Source organism: Nerophis ophidion, linkage group LG24, assembly GCF_033978795.1.
Source record: "Nerophis ophidion isolate RoL-2023_Sa linkage group LG24, RoL_Noph_v1.0, whole genome shotgun sequence".
Classification (NCBI taxonomy): Eukaryota; Metazoa; Chordata; class Actinopteri; order Syngnathiformes; family Syngnathidae; genus Nerophis; species Nerophis ophidion.
Genome location: NC_084634.1, coordinates 28,797,850 through 28,821,153, shown reverse-complemented (window position 1 = coordinate 28,821,153; position 23,304 = coordinate 28,797,850). Strand labels below are relative to the sequence as shown.

The 23,304-nt window shown below is 41.2% G+C and overlaps 1 pseudogene; it reads left to right on the top strand.

Annotated features, from left to right (window-relative positions):
* The first annotated feature begins 287 nt into the window (after nucleotides 1-287).
* Nucleotides 288-10,822, top strand: LOC133542206 (hepatic sodium/bile acid cotransporter-like; annotated as a pseudogene).
* The last annotated feature ends 12,482 nt before the right edge of the window (nucleotides 10,823-23,304 follow it).

Genomic DNA, 23,304 nt, shown 5'->3' with positions numbered 1-23,304 from the left:
CATCTGCAGTTGAGATTTGAGAAAATATCTTTTAATGAAAAAATAATTACAGCTATTTTTGGCATCCCCTTGTTATTTTTTGAATGCATGAAAAATGTAACGTTTGTCTTTTAATCCACCATTTGTAGGAAAAAGTGTATTACAGGTGAAGTACCACGTACACAAAGTCATTTGACCCACTCCAGTAATTGTTTACTTTTGGAAATTGTGCCACATTCAGCTTGGTTTTCAGTCTTATTTCTACCTCCTGGTGTGTTTCAGTCCACGAGACATTAATGGACGTAACCATGGATACCATTGGGGGCCGCATGTCCGATTCCGACGCAGTGCCCAGCGCCTTCAACATGACGCCGGCAAACACCAGCGACGTGGTCTTCGAGTCCTTTTTGTCCCCCGCCTTGGACAAAACCATAAACGTCCTGTTGGTGATGGTCCTGTTCATCACCATGGTCTCACTGGGCTGCACCATGGAGGTGTCCAAGATCAAGGTGACGCCGTCTGCCTCCAAGGTGCGAAACAGAAATGATATCGCCCTGATAACTGTCCCCCTGCAGGACCACATAGTGAACCCCAAAGGTGTGGTTATCGCCGTGGTGTCCCAGTATTGCATCATGCCGCTTACTGCCTTCTGCTTGGCGAAGGTTGGTCTAATATCCTACACCTTTTCAACCTCAAAGGTGGTGCACATTTTGCAGAAACATACATGTAGGTAAAATAATATATACACATATTTATTCTTCCATTAACAGTAATATAAATCAAACAATGCTGACAGAAAGTGTGTTCTAATGGTTTTGTCAACAAACAAGTGTGTTACACTATTATTACATTTGTGTTGGATGAACACAAAAACACAAAATAGAAAAAGTTAAAAAGTAAAGAACCTTACATACTGTCAAGCTTGGACCAAGGAAGGGACTCAGATGCAGGGATGGAATTCTTAGTAAAGGTTTTATTTTGACAACTCTTTAAAGGCCTACTGAAACCCACTACTACCGACCACGCAGTCTGATAGTTTATATATCAATGATGAAATATTAACATTGCAACACATGCACTTGTAATTTTTAGTTTACTAAATTACAATTTTAAATTTCCCGGGAGTTTCTTGTTGAAAACGTCGTGGAATGATGACGTGTACGCGTGACGTCACGGACTGTTAGGAAATATTAGCGCTGCGCACACACACACAGCTAAAAGTCGTCTACTTTGACCGCATAATTACACAGTAATTTGGACATCTGTGTTGCTGAATATTTTGCAATTTGTTCAATTAATGATGGAGAAGTCAAAAGTAGAAAGATGGAGTCGGGAAGGTTTAGACTTTAGCCACACAAACACACGGCGATTCCTTGTTTAAAATTCCCGGAGGGTAAAGCTTTCCTATGGATCAGAGCGGTCAAGCGAACATGGATCCCGACCAAAAGTCAACCAGCAGTTTTCGGTGGGAAAATTGTGGTAAAAAGTCGCCACTTACCAGGGATCAGCTGAGCTTGCGCCATCCATACAGGTGCCATCGACTTCCATCAGACACTGGGCTCAAGACACCCGTGGACACACCCCTCCGACTGTCAGGTACTATTAAACTCACTAAAACACTACCAACACAATAGAAGGATAAGGGATTTTTTTTTAACATCCATCCATCCATTTTTCTACCGCTAATTCCCTTTTTGGGGTTGCGGGGGGCGCTGGCACCTATCTCAGCTACAATCGGGCGGAAGGCGGGGTACATGAACATTTTAAGTCATGGAAAAAATACTGACAAAAAAATGAATATACCGTATTTCCTTGAATTACCACAGGGCATATAGTATGCGCCTGCCTTGAATTACCGCCTGGTCAAACTCGCTTCCCAAAATACTTAGCGCATGCTTAGTATTACCGCCTGGTCAAACTCGTGACGTCACGAGTGACACTTCCCCTGTCATCATTTTCAAAATGGAGGAGGCTGATTTCAATACCGGTCATTTCAAATTGCTTAAAGGGAAGAAGATTAAGATCTATTCTGTAGGATTTAAGGTCAAAGCTTACATCATACTCAATTTTTTACTGTATAGCTTTGGTAAATGCCGGAGAGAAAAGAGGTTTTAAAATCATTAGCGCATGCTTACTTTTACCGCATGCCTTTGGTAAGCGCAGGAGTGAGAAGAGGTTTTAAATCAATTAGCGCCTTGGCGGCAAATTTCAAGGAAATACGGTACATGCAACACAAAAATACTGAAATTTTTTTTGAAAAAATATAACATGTATACAATTAAAACATATCAAAAGTGAAGCATATAATCACATTATTTCTTATTATTTTTGATTAATTAAAACGAATGACACGATACAAATATGTATTGTATGTTAAAAATGTCAGCAGAAAAATCTTACACTTCTGAACACGACAACATCCCGTAATGATATTTATTGTGAAATCAAGTGAATATTGACTTATTGTACTACTTTTTGTTCTACTTATTGTTCCACTTATGGTTCTCCAGGCCTTCCAGCTGGCTGACATGACCGCTGTTGTAGTTCTCATCTGTGGATGCTGTCCTGGGGGGAACCTCTCCAACATCCTGGCCCTGGCTTTGCAGGGCGACATGAACCTCAGGTGTACACGCACGCACGCACGCACGCACACACCATGAAGGTCAACAACCTTGTCCAAGTACATTGGGTCTCATTCAGCCGTCATTAGAGCGCTCATAAACCAAGACTATTATCTATCACCTGACGTGATCACGTGACCAATCCCCTGCGGCCATTCACCCCCGATAGGGTCCTCCGTTATCAAGAAGCAGGCGTGTGTGTGTTGTTGTGCACATTCCTCCTCTATCTGATCACTCTGGGGGATCTTATCGGGCCCCCGGCTGCAAGGGAACATGACGATGGCCCCCAGGTGAAAAACACCTCCACAAAATCGGCCCTATTTGGCTCTTGTTACAATCCTAAAAGGCACCGCAAAGTGACGCTCACAACTATTAAAAAAGGAGTTTGTAATGTTTAACTGTTTTTTTAACGGCCCTCTGCACATTTTAGAGATAAGACAAAAGCTCAAATGAAAATAAATAACTCTCATTTTGTGAGTATAAAGCGGGGATAAAGTCATAATGTTATTATAATTCTAGCCTGGAAAATAAAGTCGAGAAAAGAAAAAGGCCAGTCCATATTTCTAAAGTCATAATAGAAACACGTGGATAAAATGTAAGAGTGGTAATTTTTGCAAGAATTAAGTCGTAATATTATGAGAAAATGAATACATATACATATGTATGTTTATATACATATGTACAGTCATGGTCAAAAGTTTACATACACTTGTAAAGAACATTATGTTATGGCTGTCTTGATTTTCCAATAATTTCTACAAGTCTTATTTTTTTGTGATAGAGTGATTGGAGCACATACTTGTTGGACACAAAAACATTCATGTAGTGTGGTTCTTTTCTGAATTTAATATGGGTCTACTGAAAATGTGACCAAACCTGCTGGTTCAAAAGTATACATACAGCAATGTTAATATTTGGTTACATGTCCCTTGGCAAGTTATACTGCTGATTTCAGGTTGTCCTGAAGAATTTGGAGGTAGATCCTCCCTTTTCATTGTCCCATTTGCTCTCCGTAAAGCACCAGTTCCATTGGCAGAAAAACAGGCCCAGAGCATAATACTACCACCACCATGCTTGACGGTAAGAATGGTGTTCATGGGATTAAAGGGGAACATTATCACAATTTCAAAAGGGTTGAAAACAATAAAAATCAGTTCCCAGGGGCTTGTTGTATTTTTTGATTTTTTTTTTTCAAAATTTTACCGGTCTCTGAATATCCTAAGTGCCTTATTTTCGCTATCTTCGAAACCACTATCCATTTCCCTGTGACGTCATACAGTACTGCCAATGTAAACAAACAATGGGAATAGCACAGCAAGATATAGCGACATTTGCTCGGATTCAGACTCGGATTTCAGCGGCTTAAGTGATTCAACAGATTACGGCTGTATTGAAACAGATGGTTGGAGTATGAAAGTATTGAAGAAGAAACTGAAACTATTGAGCGAATAGCTATTGACGCTATTCATAGCCATAGCATGGCCGAATATCTGCGTTAGCATCGCCGGTAAAATGTGCGGACCAAACAATCAGGACTTTCGCATCTTGTGACACTGGAGCAACTTAAATCCGTCGATTGGTAAGTGTTTTTTTCGAATTAAATGCAGGTGGAAGGAAACTTAATATAGTTGCAAATGCATCTGCAGGTTATCCATACATCTCTGTGCCATGTCTGCTTTAGCACCGCCGGTAAATAGCATGTTAGCATCGAATACCTGGCAGTCAATATCAACAAAACTCACCTTTGTGATTTCGTTGACTTTATCGTTGCAAATGCATTTGCAGGTTATCCATACATCTCTGTGCCATGTCTGCTTTAGCACCGCCGGTAAATAGCATGTTAGCATCGATTAGCTGGCAGTCACGCTGCGACCAAATATGTCTGATTAGCACAGAGGTCAACATCAACAAAACTGACCTTTGTGATTTCGTTGACTTTATCGTTGCAAATGCATCTGCAGGTTATCCATACATCTCTGTGTCATGTCTGTCATCGCCGGTAAAATGTGGAGACACTCTGGCACGTTCAATGGGGGTCTGGCGGCAGACACTTTCGCATCTTTGGGCCAGTGGTGCAACTTGCATGATGTCTCCAAGGTTCCAAAAAATAGTTGAAAAAACGGAAAATAACACAGCTGAGACCCAATGTTTACAATGTGTTGAAAATGAAAATGGGGGCTGTATTACCTCGGCGACGTCACACTCTGACGTCATCGCCTCCAAAGCGATAAACAGAAAGGCGTTTAATTCGCCAAAATTCACTCATTTAGAGTTCGGAAATCGGTTAAAAAAATATATGGTCTTCTTTCTGCACCAGAAGGTATATATTGACGCTTACATAGGTCTGGTGATAATGTTCCCCTTTAAAGGCCTCACCTTTTCTCCTCCAAACATATTGTTGGGTATTGTGGCCAAACAGCTTCTTTTTTATTTAATCTAACATCACATGGACAAAGATAAGAGCTTCCGGAGGAAAGTTCAGTGGTCAGATGAAAGAAATGGTGGTGGTAGTATTATGCTCTGGGCCTGTTTTGCTGCCAATAGAACTGGTGCTTTAAATGGGACAATGAAAAAGGAGGATTACCTCCAAATTGCTCAGGACAACCTAAAATCATCAGCCCGGCGGTTGGGTTTTGGGAGCAGTTGGGTGTTTCAACAGGACAATGACCCCAAACACATGTCAAAAAAGTGGTGAAGGAATCAGGCTAGAATTAAGGCTTTAGAAAGGCCTTCCCTAAGTCCTGACTTAAAAGTGTGGACAATGCTGAATAAACAAGTCCATGTCAGAAAAACAACCAATTTAGCTGAACTGCACCAATTTTGTCAAGAGGAGTGGTCAAAAATTAAACCTGTAGCTTGTGGATGGCTACCAAAAGCGCCTTATTGCAGTGAAACTTTCCAAGGGACATGTAACCAAATAGTAACATTGCTGTATGTATACTTTTGACCCAGGAGATTTGGTCACATTTTCAGTAGACCCATAATAAATTCATAAAAGAACCAAACTGCATGAATGTTTTTTTTTGTGACCAAAAAGTATGTGCTCCAACCCCTGTATCACAAAAAATAAGAGTTGTAGAAATTATTGGAAAAATCAAGACAGCCATGACGTTATGTTCTTCACAAGTGTATGTAAACTTTTGACACAACTATATATATATACATACACTATATATATATATATATATATATATATATATATAAACACATACACACACATATATATATATATATATATGTATATATATATATATATATATATAGAGTATATAGTGGGATACACTACTGGTACAGTACGAGTAAGTAAGTATCTACAGCCAAATATTACTAATATGAAGGAAGTGGTGCATCATGGGTAATCCCAATGCTGTCTCCAACAACACGAGGATGAGATGACAGATCTCTATCTCCTGTTCATGATTTACCAACACCGTAGTACGCCTTTATGTCTACTTCCTCAGCATTGTGATGACTTCCTGTTCCACCTTGCTGGCTCTGGGCATGATGCCCCTGCTGCTCTTCCTCTACTGCCAGAGCTTCGACAACCTGCAGAGCGCCGTACCCTACGTCGACATCGCCGTGTCGCTCGTCACGATCCTCGTGCCCTGCGGCATCGGCGTCAATTACTACAGACCGCGCTACGCCAAGATCATCACCAAGGTTTGTGACAAACGCCGGATCTTGATGCAGCACATTTGCATTAAAGTATACTGTGGTTGACGGCATCAACTGTAAATATATTTCAAGTGTTTACAGTATAGGGCATCAACTGTAAATATATTTCAAGTGTTTATTCAAAGGAGGCGTCTATTCCAGAGGAGGCCTTTATTAACATGGCTAAATTAGTATGTACAGCAAACGACTGTCCTGTTTCTTGAGATCAAAATAATAAATCCCTGGCCAGGTACAGGGAGTACTAATAAAGTAGGCATCTATTTGAGAGGAGGCCTTTAATAAATGCCTAAAATGTGGCCAGGTACAGGGAGCACTATAGGTGCTTATTTAAAGTAGGCATCAATCTGAAAGGAGGCTTTTAATAACATGCCTAAATAGTGTCAAGGTACAGGGAGTATGGGGAGCGTATTTAAAAGGAGGCCTCTATTTCAGAGGAGGAATTGGGTAACATGCATAAATAGTGGCAAGGTACAGGGAGTACTATAGGTGCTTATTTAAATAGGCATCAATTTGAGAGGAGACCTTTAGTAACATGCCTAAGTAGTGGCAAGGTATAGGGAGTACTATAGGTGCTTATTTAAGGTAGGCATCTATTTGAGAGGAGGCTTTTAGTAACATGCCTAAATATTGGTAAGGTACAGGGAGTATGGGGCGCTTATTTAAAGTAGGTGTCTATTTGAGAGGAGGAATTGAGTAACATGCATAAATAGTGGCAAGGTACAGAAAGTCCTTTAGGTGTTTATTTAAAGTAGCCATCGATTTGAGGAGGCCTTTAATAAATGCCTAAATAGTGGCAAGGTACAGGGAGTACTAAAGGTTCTTATTTAGGCGTCTATTTAAGAGGAGGCTTTTTTTAAACATGCCTAAATAGGCGCAAAGCCCAAGGAGTTGTTGGTGCTTATTTAAAGTAGGCATCTATTTGAGAAGAGGCTTTTAGTAACATGCCTAAATAGTGGCAAAGTACAGGGAGTGCTATAGGTGCTTACTTAGGTGTCTATTTGAGAAGAGGCATTTGATAACATACCTACATAGGGGCCTAGTACAAGGAGTAATAGGTGATTATTTAAAGTAGGTGTCTATTTGAGAGGAGGCTTTTAGTAACATGCCTAAATAGTGGCAAGGTACAGGGAGTACTATAGATGCTTATTTAAAGTAGGCATCTATTTGAGAGGAGGCCTTTGGTAAAATGTCTAAATAGGGGCCAAATACAAGGAGTATGAGGTGATTATTTAAAAGGTGTCTATTTGAGAGGAGGCCTTTAATAACATACCTAAAGAGGGACCAAGTACAGGGAGTGCTAGGCGTTTATATTAAGGAGGAGTCTATTTGATAAGAGGCTTTTTGTAACATGGCCAAATTAGTGTATTTGCGAGTGACTAAAGTCTGTCCTGAGATGAAAGAAAAAGTCATCTATTTGAGGAGAGGCATTAGTTTGTTCAAATGAGTTACACACCCTGTGACTTTTAGAGGTATGGCATCTATTTGAGGTGATTTTTGTATTTATGTCTCCTTTTTAAGAGTAGATAAACTTTTGTAATTAATATATAGGAAGATATATGTATATATATTTCCTCAAATAATGAGAACACCTGGTCCTTGTTTAAGGAGTATAGCTAAATTAGTATATAATATATACAGTGGGGCAAAAAAGTATCTAGTCAGCCACCGATTGTGCAAGTTCTCCCACTTAAAATGATGATGGAGGTCTGTAATTTTAATCATAGATACACTTCAAATGTGATAGACAGAATATGAAAAAAAAATCAAGGAATTCACATTGTAGGAATTTTAAAGAATTTATTTGTAAATTATGATGGAAAATAAGTATTTGGTCAACCATTCAAAGCTCTCACTGATGGAAGGAGGCTCAAAATTTCACGATACATGGCTTATTTCATTCTTTCCTTAACACGGATCAATCGTCCTGTCCCCTTAGCGGAAAAACAGCCCCAAAGCATGATGTTTCCACCCCCATGCTTCACAGTAGGTTGGGTGTTCTTGGGATACAACTCAGTATTCTTCTTCCTCCAAACACGACGAGTTGAGTTTATACCAAAAAGTTCCATTTTGGTTTTATTTGACCACATGACATTCTCCCAATCATCTACTGTATCATCCATGTATCCATTTAGAGTTCGGAAATCGGTTAAAAAAATACATTGTCTTTTTTCTGCAACATCAAGGTATATATTGACGCTTGCATAGGTTTAGTGATAATGTTACCCTTTAAGGAAATAATGAATGGGGCCATGTATCGTGAGATTTTGAGCCAAAACCTCCTTCCATCAGTGAGAGCTTTGAATGGTTGACCAAATACTTATTTTCCTTTATAATTTACAAATAAATTCTTTAAAATTCCTACAATGTGAATTCTTGGATTTTTTTTTCACATTCTGTCTCTCACAGTTGAAGTGTACCTATGATGAAAATTACAGACCTCTGTCATCATTTTAAGTGGGAGAACTTGCACAATCGGTGGCTGACTAAATACTTTTTTGCCCCACCGTACATTTAATTTAGGGAGGGCGAATATTTGAGGCACGGTGTCTATTAGAGCAGAGACCATACTCAGGTGCAGGTTGAGTGGCTATATTTCATCGCTCCTTTTAAACTATCGGTGTGGGTCTTTAGTCACGTTCTCTTCTCAGGTGGGTCTCATCATCATGTCCATCACCGCCACGGGGGTCACCGTGGCGGCCACCATAGCGATCGGCGGCGCCATCACGGCGGTGATGTCCCCCCCTCTCCTGGCGACCGGCGCCCTCATGCCCTTGATCGGCTTCACCTTCGGCTAAGTCATCTCGGCCGTCTTCAAGCTCAGTCAACCGTACGTTCGCCACACACCACCCACAACCACTAGACGCCTTGTCTGAACCGCAACTTGCCACCGTCTCAGGGAGCGGAGGACCGTTGCTATGGAAACGGGCTGCCAGAACATCCAGCTGTGCTCCACCATCCTGAAGTTGGCCTTCCCGCCGGAGGTGATCGGCCCGCTCTTCCTCTTCCCGATGGTCTACATTTCCTTCCAGCTCTTGGAAGCCATGGTTCTGATCGTGGTGTTCCGGTGTCATCAAAGGCTCACGAGGAAGGAAAAAGGTAATGAGGTCCTTTCAAAGTAAATTGGATCACGTATTCACACCAAGCGATGATGTCATAACCCGACAGGTGTGTACCAGACCGCCGTGACCCACGACGGAACGAACGCTTATTGTGAAGGGACTGTAAGATGGACAAGTCATTTCCTCCTGCCCATAAAAGGAGTGTTGTTCCCCCGGAAACATCCACCTTGTTCACTGAGCAAACATTTTTGATTGATTAACCATTTGGCAAACCTTGGGGCCCTTGATACGCGATTCTAACAGTCTCTTGTCGCCTCCTTACTCGTTAGCACAATTTCCCCCATCATTATAACAGCGCTCTGCGCAACATCCGTTTTGACTGTGGTAACAAAATAAAAGGTTTCAAAAACGTACCATACACAAGCATAATGTACTTAAAATCGCTTATTGATACATTTACACAATTACGCTTTGACTTAAAATAGTAGTCAAAATTGTCTAAAGATGTATTGCTCCAATAAATGTGAGGATTTTTTACATTTAACAATGAACATTTTATAAAATGTTATGACATAAAAAAGACAATACCGTATATTTTGGACAATAAGTCGCAGTTTTTTTCATAGTTTGGCCGGGGGTGCGACTTATACTCAGGAGCGACTAATGTGTGAAATTATTAACACATTACCGTAAAATATCAAATATTATTATTTAGCTCATTCACGTAAGAGACTAGACGTATAAAATTTCATCAGATTTAGCGATTAGGAGTGACATATTGTTTGGTAAACTTATAGCATTTTGTATGTTATATAGTTATTTGAATGACTCTTACCATAATATGTTACGTTCACATACCAGGCACCTTCTCAGTTGGTTATTTATGCGTCATATAACGTACACTTATTCAGCCTGTTGTTCACTATTCTTTATTTATTTTAAATTGCCTTTCAAATGTCTATTCTTGGTGTTGGGTTTTATCAAATAAATTTCCCCAAAAAATGCGACTTATACTCCAGTGCGACTTATATATATATATTTTTTTCTTCTTTATTATGCATTTCCGGCAGGTGCGACTTATACTCCGGTGCGGCCTATACACCGAAAAACATGTTTCTCATGTTTTCATATTAATGAATAACCATGTTATTTGTGATTTCAATATCAATCAAAATAATCTTATTATTTTTGCCAAAACCGGCCAGCCCCAGTCTGTCGTGATAAACTTCCACTATTCCAGTCCACAGAGTTGTTAAACCTCTGACACTACTGCCGAAGATATAAAATTGCCATGTCCCTCCCATGTTGTGACATTAAAAACTTTACAGGACGCCTGAATGGGGCTGATGTTGTGGCTGTTTGCCCTTTAGGTGTTGTACAACCATGTGTCTCAAAGCTAACGACTACACCAAACCCCCAAAGCACCTCTCAGCTCAACCACATTGCAACGCTGCGTGGGCTAATCAGCTGCTGCTGTACTTGTTTTTGGCTCGGCTATCAAAACCATGGTTGGGTTTGATTCCATGCAAATCTGTAATCTTAAAGTAGTGATCGTGCCATGGAACAAACATGACAGCATACAGATATGAGCGTGTATCACATCTGGTGGGTGCGGCTGTTAGCTTTTTCCATTCTCAATGTGAAATGAAAATGATTCCTGAAAGAGGAGTAATTAGCATCAATGTCATGAGGCCATAATTAAAAACAGTCTCCTACAACTACACCATCACCCACAAAGTTTATTTCGACAAACCCCGCAAAGTATCAAAGAGACACAATTTCACCACAAACGCCAGCTTCAATTGCGGACCTACAAACAAGCGTGTTACAACTCTGTTACCCCTCCATTATAACTGACAAGACACAAACCCGCGTCCTCCTGATGGCGTGTCATTACTAGGCTTACAGGCATTTTTATACTCTCTGTAGGTTGTAAAGGTGAAATACAGTTTTGTCACTCTTATTTCTCATCATACACATCTTAAGTGTTGTGTATACTTTGGCAGTCACAAACACCCAGAATCACCCACTCATACCTGTGACTGAAGCCACAGGCATGATCTGTTCATAGATCTGACCTGGAACAGCCTGGAAATACTATATAGTGATTAAGTATTTCATCTTTTCTTAAAAAATGTATTTGTTCTTTCCTTTTGAACAGAAAAAAATACATATACTGCATGCAATTGTAGATCTTTGAAACCGAAATATTACCAAATATCACAATATGCAAAACAACATACTATCGCTAAATTTTAACTATGACTTATAATTTCAAAGCAAGTTAATACTCAAATTGAACACTGTAAAAATGACAATAGTTTTTACGGGAGAAAAATGCAGCACAGTTGTCAAAATCTTAGGGTAAAACTTTGTGGTACATTTTTTCATTTACAGTAATATATCGTAAACATAAACCCCAGGGATTTTACGGTAAAAAAGTGGCAGCTCACTTGTCAGAATTGTATTGAAAAATTTGTGGTATCTTTCTTTATTTGCAGTAATACACTGTAAAAACAGTAGATTGTATGTAAAAAAAAGTGGCAGGTCAGTCGCAAGAATTTTTCTAAACATGTTTTCCATTTACAGTAATACATTGTAAAAACAACAACCATATATTATATGGTAAAGAAAAATGGTAGCTCAGTTGACAAGAATTTTACCCTAAAAAACAGTGGCACCTTTTTTCTTTTTATAATAGCTCAGTAAAGTCACAAAAAAAAACATTTAAAAAAAACCCACTATAGATTTAGAAGTAAGAAATACTGGCAGCTCAGTCGGCAGATTTTTCCCGTGAAAAACTGTGGTAGTGTTTTCCATTTCAGTAATTAGTTGCAAAAAAAAACATACATTTTACGGCATCACGCCACCTAGTTTATTGTGGCCCACCACATTATTTTGTGAAGAGGTTCTTAATCTTTTTAAACGTAGGGGCCCAATTTTTCCATTATAAAGGGGACTGGGGCCCACTCACATATTAACACTAAATTTGCAATCTTACTCTTGATTTTAGTCGTATTCTATAATCATATTTAACCTACTTACAGTTCAACAAGAAAAAACTTGTCAAATAATATGAAATTGCATGTGAGTCACAAAAATTATTACTTAACACACAGAATTTAGGCTTAAGTGAGGCTGATTTTACAAATAAGTACCAATCAATTATATTGCACAGGAAAACACTTATACAACTATGTTGTGCTAACAAACTCAAATTATGAATAAATATGTTTCTTAACTAAACTGTCAACAAAATTAAAGAACAAAATGAAAATACAGCATCATCACTATAGTCATAATTTTTCAAATTTAAGAAACTTATCTACGATTTTAGCTCCAGGCTTCCGTTTGTTTGAGATTGGCATTACTGCCACAAATGGTGGACAAGTGTATTACAACTGAGTACTGCTGCAGCATATACGGACCAGAGCTGAGATACAGATATTTTTCGCGGCCCTTAAACGAGCGCTCGTGGCCCAACAACGGGCCCACCTCTTTGTTTGAAGAAACACTGTGCTAGGTCGCAGGGATCAAATTCAAGGCCCGACACGTCGTTTAACACATAATTTATTGTGGCCTGCGCAAGAACGGAAAGAATTAATTTTTTCTTTAAATTTTGACAGAAAAATGTATTGCATTCAACTTGCATTGCATATTGCATATATTCTGCACTTAAATATTATTTGATCATGCCATAAGCATTTTTGTGTCATCAAATATACGTAAATATCTGCTTGTTACCTTGATTTACGATTTTACAGCAAGCTAACCATCAATCCGTTCAAAAAATATTTAATAATCAAAGACCTGTGCAAATTGTGTGATAATATATACTGTAAAAAACGGCCATAATTGCAATGTGGCCGTAAATAAAAACAAGTTTGACATCCCTGTGCTAAATGCTGTACATTACAGGCTTTCTTTTCAAGATATGACAATGAAGTATGACAGTGTGTATCTGTATGGAATATTATCACATCAACCAAGGGAATAATAATATTTTGGTGAATGAAAATGTATGTTAATAAAATATAAATGGATCTAAATGTCCAAACAATCATGTATCTCTGTACTATTAAGATGTGACGGGTGCCTTCCATGCTGCGTTTGTGGCTCAGCACATTGGTCACCATGACAAACAGGTGTGCAATTACCGCGCCTCCACTATCAGTCTGTCATAACAGATAGTCCTTTCACCGCCCCCCCCCTTTTTTCTCTGACACTGCACGCTCCCTCCATTCTATTCATACCTGTACATGGTGCATTACATAAGTGCTCCAGGTGGCGAGAGGAAGGAAGGAAGAACTGGTAGTTCTTCGCTTTGGCCTGTGGACAGCGTGGAAAAACTCGGATAAAAGACAGGCGCTCCAATCGATGAAAGACACCCCTGTTCCAAAAATAAAGTTACAAATAAATATGTTGGGTTTCTTACACTCAGACTGCATATTAGCTGAGGAAAATGTTTAAAAGTCCAAAAATATTCAGAAAATCTTATGCCTCCGGTCCAATGGAAATCATATACCTTTAAAATTCGTAATATTTTTGTTTTAAATGAAACAGTTTGGAAATATGTGCTTTTTAAATCCTGTCCGAGTCATACCAAAGACTATAAAAATGGGACGCATTACCTCCCTGCTTGGCACTCAGCATTAGAGGCCTACTGAAATGAGATTTTCTTATTTATACGGGAATAGCAGGTCCATTCTATGTGTCATACTTGATCATTTCGCGATATTGCCATATTTTTGCTGACAGTATTTAGTAGAGAAAATCGACGATAAAATTCCCCACTTTAGGTACTTCCTGAAAAAGCCTCGCCTTTACCGGAAGTCGCAGACGATGACGTCGCAAGTATGGGGGATCCTCACACATTCACATTGATTTTAATGGGAGCCTCCAACAAAAACAGTTATTCGGACAGAGAAAATGACAATTTCCCCATTAATTTGAGCGAGGATGAAAGAGTCGTGTTTGAGGATATTGATAGCGCACTAGAAAAAAAAAAAAAAAAGTAAAAAAAAAAAAAATTGCGATAGCATTGGGGTGTATTCCGATGTTTTTGAACACATTTACTAGGATAATTCTGGGAAATCCGTTATCTTTTTGATTGTGTTGCTAGTGTTTTAGTGAGTTTAATATTACCTGATAGTCGGAGGGGTTTGTCCACAGGTGTGTTGATGCGCAGTGTCTCAGGGGAGTCGACTTCAGCTGTACGGACGACACAAGCTCAGCTGGTAAGTGGCGACTTTTTAACCACAATTTTCTCACCGAAACCTGCTGGTTGACATTCGGTAGGATCCATGTCTGCTTGACCGCGCTCTGATCCATAGTAAAGTTTCAGCTCCAGGAATTTTAAACAAGGAATCACCGTGTGTTTGTGTGGCTAAAGGATAAAGCTTCCCAAATCCATCTTTCTACTGTGACTTCTCCAATATTAATTGAACAAATTGCAAAAGATTCAGCAACACAGATGTCCAAAATACTGTGTAATTATGCCATTAAAGCAGACGACTTTCACCTGTGTGTGTGCGTAGCGCTCATACTTCCTAAAAACGCGTGACGTCCTGCGTACACGTCATCATTAAACGACGTTTCCAAGACGAAACTCCCGGGAAATTTAAAATTGTAATTTAGTAAACTAAAAAAGCCGTATTGGCATGTGTTGCAATGTTAATATTTCATCATTGATGTATAAACTATCAGACAGCGTGGTGGGTAGAGTGCAAGACAAGAACTAAAGCACTATACACTAGAAAATGCCAACAAACTCAAAATAAGGCACGACGACCTGGTGGAGTTTCATTTTTTTAACCTTTTTTACTGGTGGTGTGCCTCCGGAGGATCTTTTAGTTGAAAAAAATGTGCCTTGCCTCAAAAAAGGTTGAAAAACACTGGTCCAGGGAGTTTTTACACCCCCCTCATCACTGTGTTGTGCAGCTAGTTATACGTCATTCATTTAGCTTGCCAGTCCCTCGGTGGCCTGTGGAGAGGACGGCTCTAATCACAGGCTGCAACACAGGAAAACATCCCGACTGCAGCCCCTTTCCTGACACGAAAGCTTATCCGAGATGCAGCGGGCTGCACCATCAACGCCATGAATGCAGCATAATGTAAAGAGATGACCTAGATGTGCAAGAAACGTGTTAGAGATGCAACAACAGTGCCTGCACATACATGACTTCATCGGTGAAAATTGTTATCAAGAGACTAGCAGGAGGAGGAAAAAAAATGCTGCAGCTTGGTAAAGCTTTGGTCTAAATATAGCTGCCGTGTTACCGTGTCCCTATGGCCGCGTAAAGGAGGATGGGGGGAAACCCTGCTTGCAATGCACGAACCACTGCTCGTCAAAATGAACAAATATTATATTACTGTGCAACACGTCACGTGATCTGACTTATTACTTTCACATTCGATTTGGAAAGTCAGCCCACACACGTCCCACGCCTTGTTATTAAAAGAAACAGGCATTATTGTGGAATCATTTTGCAAGAATAGGAAGCCAGTATCAATAATGGACAAATCACCATCCCCATTCGGTACTACGCACCACAGTGATATCTCGGTGAGTCTTCCTGCAAAAGAACAGAACAAAAAGTACAATTGTAGCCATAATTGTTTAGCAACGTATCTGTTTTGTTTGCACCGAAACTGCTTATTTTTATATCATTTTAACAAGTCCAGACAAATACTTGAGAGATGATAGAAACAAGCACGAGCCAGTTTATCGGTAGCTAAAGCTAGCCTGGTAGCTACTTGGGCTAAAATGAACACAAATAACAGCATTTTGAAAACGGGCGGGGGAAAAAAAAGAGTGGCGGTACTCACGTCACTGTCGACTTCGATGTCGTCGTTATCACTCATTCGACGAAACGGTGAAGTTTGAGAGGGACGCGGGTCTTAGAAAAACAACATGGGTCGCTTTAGCAGCCGAGCAGCTCACGTTCTGTTTGGAGAGCACGGAGGTGGCGGACTGTCTCCACGTGACTCCACTCCACACGCCAGGGCTGCCGCCTTCAAACGCGCATGCGCGCACCCCCAGGGGGTTGTGGGTAATGTGGTCTTCTCAACGCCACCCCATGAAATATGGCGCTTTTTGACTTCTGTGGCCATTTTTACTCACATTGAAAAAGTCAGTTACTATAACCAAGATTATTGTTCGGGCTCCAGTACTCTGGAATGCCCTCCCGGTAACAGTTCGAGATGCTACCTCAGTAAAAGCATTTAAGTCTCACCTTAAAACTCATCTGTATACTCTAGCCTTTAAATATACCTCCTTTTTAGACCAGTTGATCTGCCGCTTCTTTTCTTTCTCCTATGTCCCCCCCTCCCTTGTGGAGGGGGTCCGGTCCGATGACCATGGATGAAGTACTGGCTGTCCAGAGTCGAGACCCAGGATGGACCGCTCGTCGGGACCCAGGATGGACCGCTCGCCTGTGTATCGGTTGGGGACATCTCTACGCTGCTGATCCGCCTCCGCTTGAGATGGTCTCCTGTGGACGGGACTCTCGCTGCTGTCTCGGATCCGCTTGAACTGAACTCTCGCGGCTGTGTTGGAGCCACTATGGATTGAACTTTCACAGTATCATGTTAGACCCGCTCGACATCCATTGCTTTCGGTCCCCTAGAGGGGGGGGGGGTTGCCCACATCTGAGGTCCTCTCCAATGTTTCACATAGTCAGCATTGTCACTGGATGTGAATTCTCCCTGCCCACTGGGTGTGAGTTTTCCTTGCTCTTTTGTGGGTTCTTCCGAGGATGTTGTAGTCGTAATGATTTGTGCAGTCCTTTGAGACATTTGTGATTTGGGGCTATATAAATAAACATTGATTGATTGATTGTTTACCATTACGTTCACAATGTGCATATTTATCACCGGAGTTGACTGAATCGTAAAAATGAAACTACAAGTCAACATGTGGCGAGTGTACGTGAGGCCACAACACCCTGGTTTTTGTTCTGGTGCCTTGTGGGAAATGTAGTTATTGTCTACATAATTGTAAGAGACAATGACAACTGATTGCAATAATGTCAATTTGTTTTAACTATTAAATGAACCAAAAATACTACTTATTTTATCTTTGTGAAAACATTGGACACAGTGTGTTGTCAAGCTTATGAGATGCGATGCAAGTGTAAGCCACTGTGACACTATTCTTTTTTTTTTTTTTATAAATGTCTAATGATAATGTCAATGAGGGATTTTTAATCACTGCTATGCTGAAATTATAACTAATATTGATACTGTTGTTGATAATATTCATTTTTGTTTATTGCAGTTCTGAGTGTTGCTGGGTCAGGTTTAGTTTTGGAATTGGATGGCATTGCTGTGTAGTGGTTTGTTAGATTGATTTAAAAAATTAAAACAAATTAAAAATTTGCCACTATTCCTGCTCAGGGAATAGTGGCGGTTGATAACCAAGAGAGGCTTCAAAGGGGGTTGAACCAGTAGCAGAACTTAATTGAGAGTTGTGGGCGTACTCAACCCAGGAAAGATGGATACTCCACTGCGTGGGATTATCTGCTGTCACACATCTTAATGCGGCTTCCAGCTCCTGATTTGCCCGTTCTGTCTGTCCATTAGATTGGGGGTGAAAACCAGAAGAAAGACTGACTGTCGCACCAATTGACTTACAAAACAGCTGCCATACCTGAGAGGTGAATTGTGGTCCACGGTCCGAAACAATGTCCAACGGCAGTCCATGTAGACGGAAGACATGATTAACCAGGAGATTTGCAGTTTCCAGTTTGGGTAGAGCCACAAAATGACAGGCCTTGGAAAAACGGTCAATTATAGTGAGTATTACCGTATTACCTTGGGACGGTGGCAGTCCTGTGACAAAGTCCATGGAGATATGAGACCATGGCCGAGAAGGTACGGGGAGCGGCTGGAGAAGTCCAGAGGGTGGACTGTGTGAAGACTTATTTTGGGCGCAGACAGAGCAGGCAAGGACATACTTCAGTGTGTCAGCATCCATTGAAGGCTACCAAAATCTACGTTTGAGCAGGTTGAGTGTGCGAGTGACTCCAGGGTGGCAGGAAAATCGAGCAGTGTGGATCCATTGCAACGCTTGAGAACGGACAGAGTTAGGCACATAGAGGCGGTTATTGGGTCCATTACCTGGATCAGGATCTGTGCGTTGAGCCTCCTTCACCTTTGCTTCGATCGTCCAAGTAACGGCTGCAACAATGAGAGTGGAAGGGAGAATGGTCACTGGGTCAGAGGGGGTGTCAGAACAGGTGAATTGGCGAGAGTGGGCATCTAGCTTGGTGTTCCTGGAGCCTGGCCGATAAGTTAGGACAAAATCAAATCTGCTGAAAAACAATGCCCACCGGGCTTGGCGTGAATTGAGTCTTTTGGCAGATTGAATGTAAGAAAGATTTTTATGATCAGTCCAGACGATAATTTGCTTTTCAGCTCCTTCCAGCCAGTGTCTAAATTCCTCTAGTGCCAATTTGATGGCCAAAAGCTCCCTATTCCCTACATCGTAGTTCTTTTCAGTCTGAGATAGACGACGAGAATAGAAAGCGCAGGGGTGGAGCTTGTCATCAGAGCTAGACCGTTGAGATAACACTGCCCCGACTCCAGAGTCAGAGGCATCCACCTCTACAATGAACTGACGAGTTTGGTCCGGTTGCATTAATACTGGTGCGGTAGTGAATAAGTCCTTTAGTTTTCTGAATGCCGACTCAGCCTCCTCAGTCCAAGAAAAGGGAGTTGATGATGTTAAACGGCAAAGGGGTTGGGCAATTGAGCTAAAGTTGCGGATAAAGCGCCTATAAAATTTGCAAAACCCAGGAACTGTTGGAGCTTCCGACGACTTGTTGGCTGTGGCCATTCTAAAACTGCCTTTATTTTTTGGGGGTCGGGTCTCACTTGTCCAGCCTCAATAATAAACCCCAAAAAGGACACAGTCACGGTGAAAATCACATTTCTCCGCTTTGACATACAATTTGTTTTCCAGAAGTTTTTGTAAAACTAAACGGACGTGTTTGATATGTTCAGCAGGGGACTGGGAGAAAATTTAAATATCGTCGAGATAAACGAAAACAAAATGGTTTAGAAAGTTTCTCAAAACATCATTCACAAGTGCTTGAAAAACAGCTGGGGTGTTAGTAAGACTAAAAGGCATGACCAAATATTCAAAATGTCCTATGGGGGTGTTAAAGGCTGTGTTCCACTCATCCCCTTCTCTAATACGTACGAGGTGGTAAGCATTGCGCAGATCTCATTTTGTGAAAATGACAGATCCCTGTAATGGAGCAAAGGTAGTGGATATTTATTTTTGATAGTAATGTTATTCAGGCCCCGATAATCTATGCAGGGACGTAAGGATTTGTCTCTCTTTTCAACAAAAAAAAAATCCGGAACCGATAGGGGAAGAAGATTGATGGATTAAACCTGCTGATAAAGACTCGTTCAGATATTTTTCCATCGCTTTTCTCTCTGGGTGTGACAAATTGAACAAGCGGCTAGAGGGCAAGGTGGCACCAGGAAGGAACTCGATTGCGCAATCATACGGACGGTGAGGAGGAAGACATAAGGCTTTGTCTTTACTGAAAACCTCTGCCAGATCATGATAACAAGTAGGGATGTTCGAAAGATCGGAGATTTCCAGAGGATTAAAGGGACCATCCTTAACTGACACCAGGCCAGAACGAAGGCAATTAATGTGACACTTTTCACTCCAACCTGTAATTCTACAATTTAACCAGTCAATGTTGGGGTTGTGCGAACTCAACCAAGGATTTTCTAAAACGAGTGGTGTGTGAGGAGAAGAGATAATCTTAAATTGAATCTCTTCATGGTGGTTTCCAGAGAGGCAAAGTGTTAGTGGGACAGTACAGTGAGTAACATTAGCCAAAAGTTTCCCATTAAGAGAATTGGCTGTAAGTGCCTGTAGGGGGATGTTAGACTGTTTAGCTAACTCAAAATCTAAAAAGTTGTCCTCCGCGCCAGAATCGATCAACGCCGACAAAGGTAAGGAAAATGTAGCCATCCTAAGGGTAGCCGGAAGTAACAATCGGGGACTACACCCTATCTTAGAATAGCTCACTAAAACTCCCAGGACTACTGGTGAGTCGGGTCTTTTTGGCCTGACTGGACAAGTGGAAATTAAATGACCCGATTCCCCACAATATAGGCACTGACCTAGCCTCATGCGCTGCTGCCGTTCTTCAGGAGACAGGGGTGCTCTGCCCAGCTGCATGGGTTCTTCTGTTGCCACAGGAAGGGTAGGATGTGGAATCTCTGCTGCTTTAATTGCTGGTCTGTGAACAGTTTGAGGAAATTTAGATTGACCATTCTTCTCGAGGCGGCGCTCACGTAAACGGTTATCTAACCGAATCACCAATGAGATGAGTGAACTAAAATTTGTCTGTCTCTGCAAGCAAATTCATCCTTTAGCTGTTCATTAAGACCCTTAATAAAAATCTCCATAAGTGCTTGGTCATTCCATCCTGAGTCAGCTGCCAATGTTTGAAACTCCACAGAATAATCTGCAGCACTGTGACTTCCTTGCTGTAGTGATAGGAGACGCTTTGCTGCACTACCAGCATAGTTTGGGTGGTCAAAAACTTGCCGGAAACGCTCAACAAAGTCATTGAATCTCCTGAGTGCCAGTGGATTCTGGGAATCTTCTGCCTCTGCCCATGCTAACGCCCTGCCACGAAGTAACCAAACCATAAACAACATTTTTGACTTATCTGCAGAGAATGTTGTTGGTCTGAGTTGATAAATGTTGGAACACTGCAGAAGAAAGCCTCGACAGCTGCTTAGGTCCCCATGAAAAGGCTCAGGGTTTGGCACGGGAACTTCTGGAGTTGTGGCAGAGGCGTGAGGTGAGGCAGGGGTCAAAGGTGACTGGGCAGAGGCTGTGGATGAAAGTTGTTTTGTTAAGACAGATATTTGGTTCATGAGTTGACCCATTTGTGTTACGAGGCCCTGATTTCCTTGAACAAGAAGGCGTAGTGTCTGTTCATGCAGGCCAAGCAGGATGCCTTGATGTGAAACGGCTTCCCTGATTGCCGCAGGTGTGTCCTCATCAAGGCGAAGATCCGCGGGATTCATACTGGCCAGTTCGTTCTGTTAAGGTTTCAAAAAATGAATCCAATTGCGGATCAGTAAAAAGTCCTTTTAATAACAAAAAATCACTGGAGAAAACAATTTAAGAGTAACAAAAGTCAGCTCCAGGAAGACGGGGTCAAAAAGTCTGTTCAGCATCTGAGGAAATACAAAAACAGGGTTCAAAAAAGGTTTCAGGGCAAAGGTCAGAATCATAGTGTTCAGGTTAGAGTGGACCACAGGCAAAGAACGAACTGGCACTGGCTGGGTGGAGATCCAGGGTTTAAGTCAGGTCGTTGATTAGGTGCAGGTGGGCTTGGATGGCTGGCAGCACACCTGCAACTGACGACCAGGGACAGACTTGCAGACAAGAGGAAAAAAAAAAAAGGCAGGAGAACTGCCTTCATGACAGGACATTTTTTTCCAGCCCGATCCAAGCTATAAGTAGTCTGCTTTAATCGCATAATTACACAGTATTCTGGACATCTGTGTTGCTGAATCTTTTGCAATTGGTTCAATTAATAATAATGGAGAGGTCAAAGTAGAAAAATGGAGGTGGGAAGCGGTGTATTGCAGCTGCCTTTAGCCACACAAACACAGCCGGTGTTTCCTAGTTTAAAATTCCCGAAGGTGAAGTTTTACTATGGAACAGAGCAGTCAAGCAAACATGATTCCCGACCACATGTCAACCAGCAGGTTTCGGTGAGAGAATTGCGGTAATAAGTCGGCTCTAACCGTAGTTATGAGAAGAGCTTGCGTCCTTCTGCAGCTGCGTGACTTCCCTCAGAGACACTGGCGGTCACCACACCCATGGCCACGCCCCTCTGACTTTCAGGTACCATATAATCTCACTAAAACACTAGTAACACAATAAGCAGATAAGGGATTTTCCAGAATTATCCTAGTAAATGTGTCTAATAACATCTGAATCGCTCCCACTGCCCTCGCCTGCTTTTTTTTTCTAGTCCTTCACTTATGCTGGTGGTGTGCCTCCGGATTTTTTCAACGCAAAAAATGTGCCTTGGCTCAAAAAAGGTTGAAAAACACTGGGCTACAATCTCCCCCCTTGACCTCGGAGAGACGCCATGAGTTCCGCAACGTTGCAGCCTGCCCGGCGCTCGTCATTACCTCGTCGGGTCTGGAGTTGGAAGGGGGAAAAGGAGGGTTGACAAAATGAGGCGTGTAATGCAGCAAAGTGCAATAATAGCACAGCAAAGTGCAATAATAGCATGCAGAGATCACCCCTCCCCCATGTCCTTACAGGGCTTGGCCTGTTTAACCAGTAAAGTGCCCTCCTTTGTGCCCCCCACCTTCCACCATACAGTCCACACACACTGGGAAGGACCCCGATATGTTTTTTGTTTTTTTTTCCTACCCATTGTTGTCAATGAAAGTGGCGGGGGGTGGCATAACCCACTAGATTAGAGTTTATTATATTCACCAAGTGCTTCATTCTGTATAGTCAACTTTGCAGTTGGACACAACTTAACAAGGACTCCAGTACTTTGTTGTTGTATTGTGCATAACATTTAGTATAGGAGGGTCCCAAATTAGTTCGAGTACCACAAAAACCGTAGTATGAACATAATCATTTAAACAGAGTAAGTTATAGATGGCATAGGATGATAGGAATTGATCTTCAATATAAAATAATAAATAGGAGAACATCATAGTGTGATTCTGTGCAATGTAAAAACAATGACAGAAAACCAAAACAATAAACGCTCAGTACAGCACAGTTTTTTTTTAAGATAAAAAAAAAAAAAAGGGCATAGAATTGAGTGATACTAAATGACTTGGAAGACAATGTAAAACAAGGCGAATGTTGGGCGTACCATTTTTTCAAAAACACTGCAACCATTCACTACTAACATTATTATGCAGCTGAGATAGGCTCCAGCAACCCC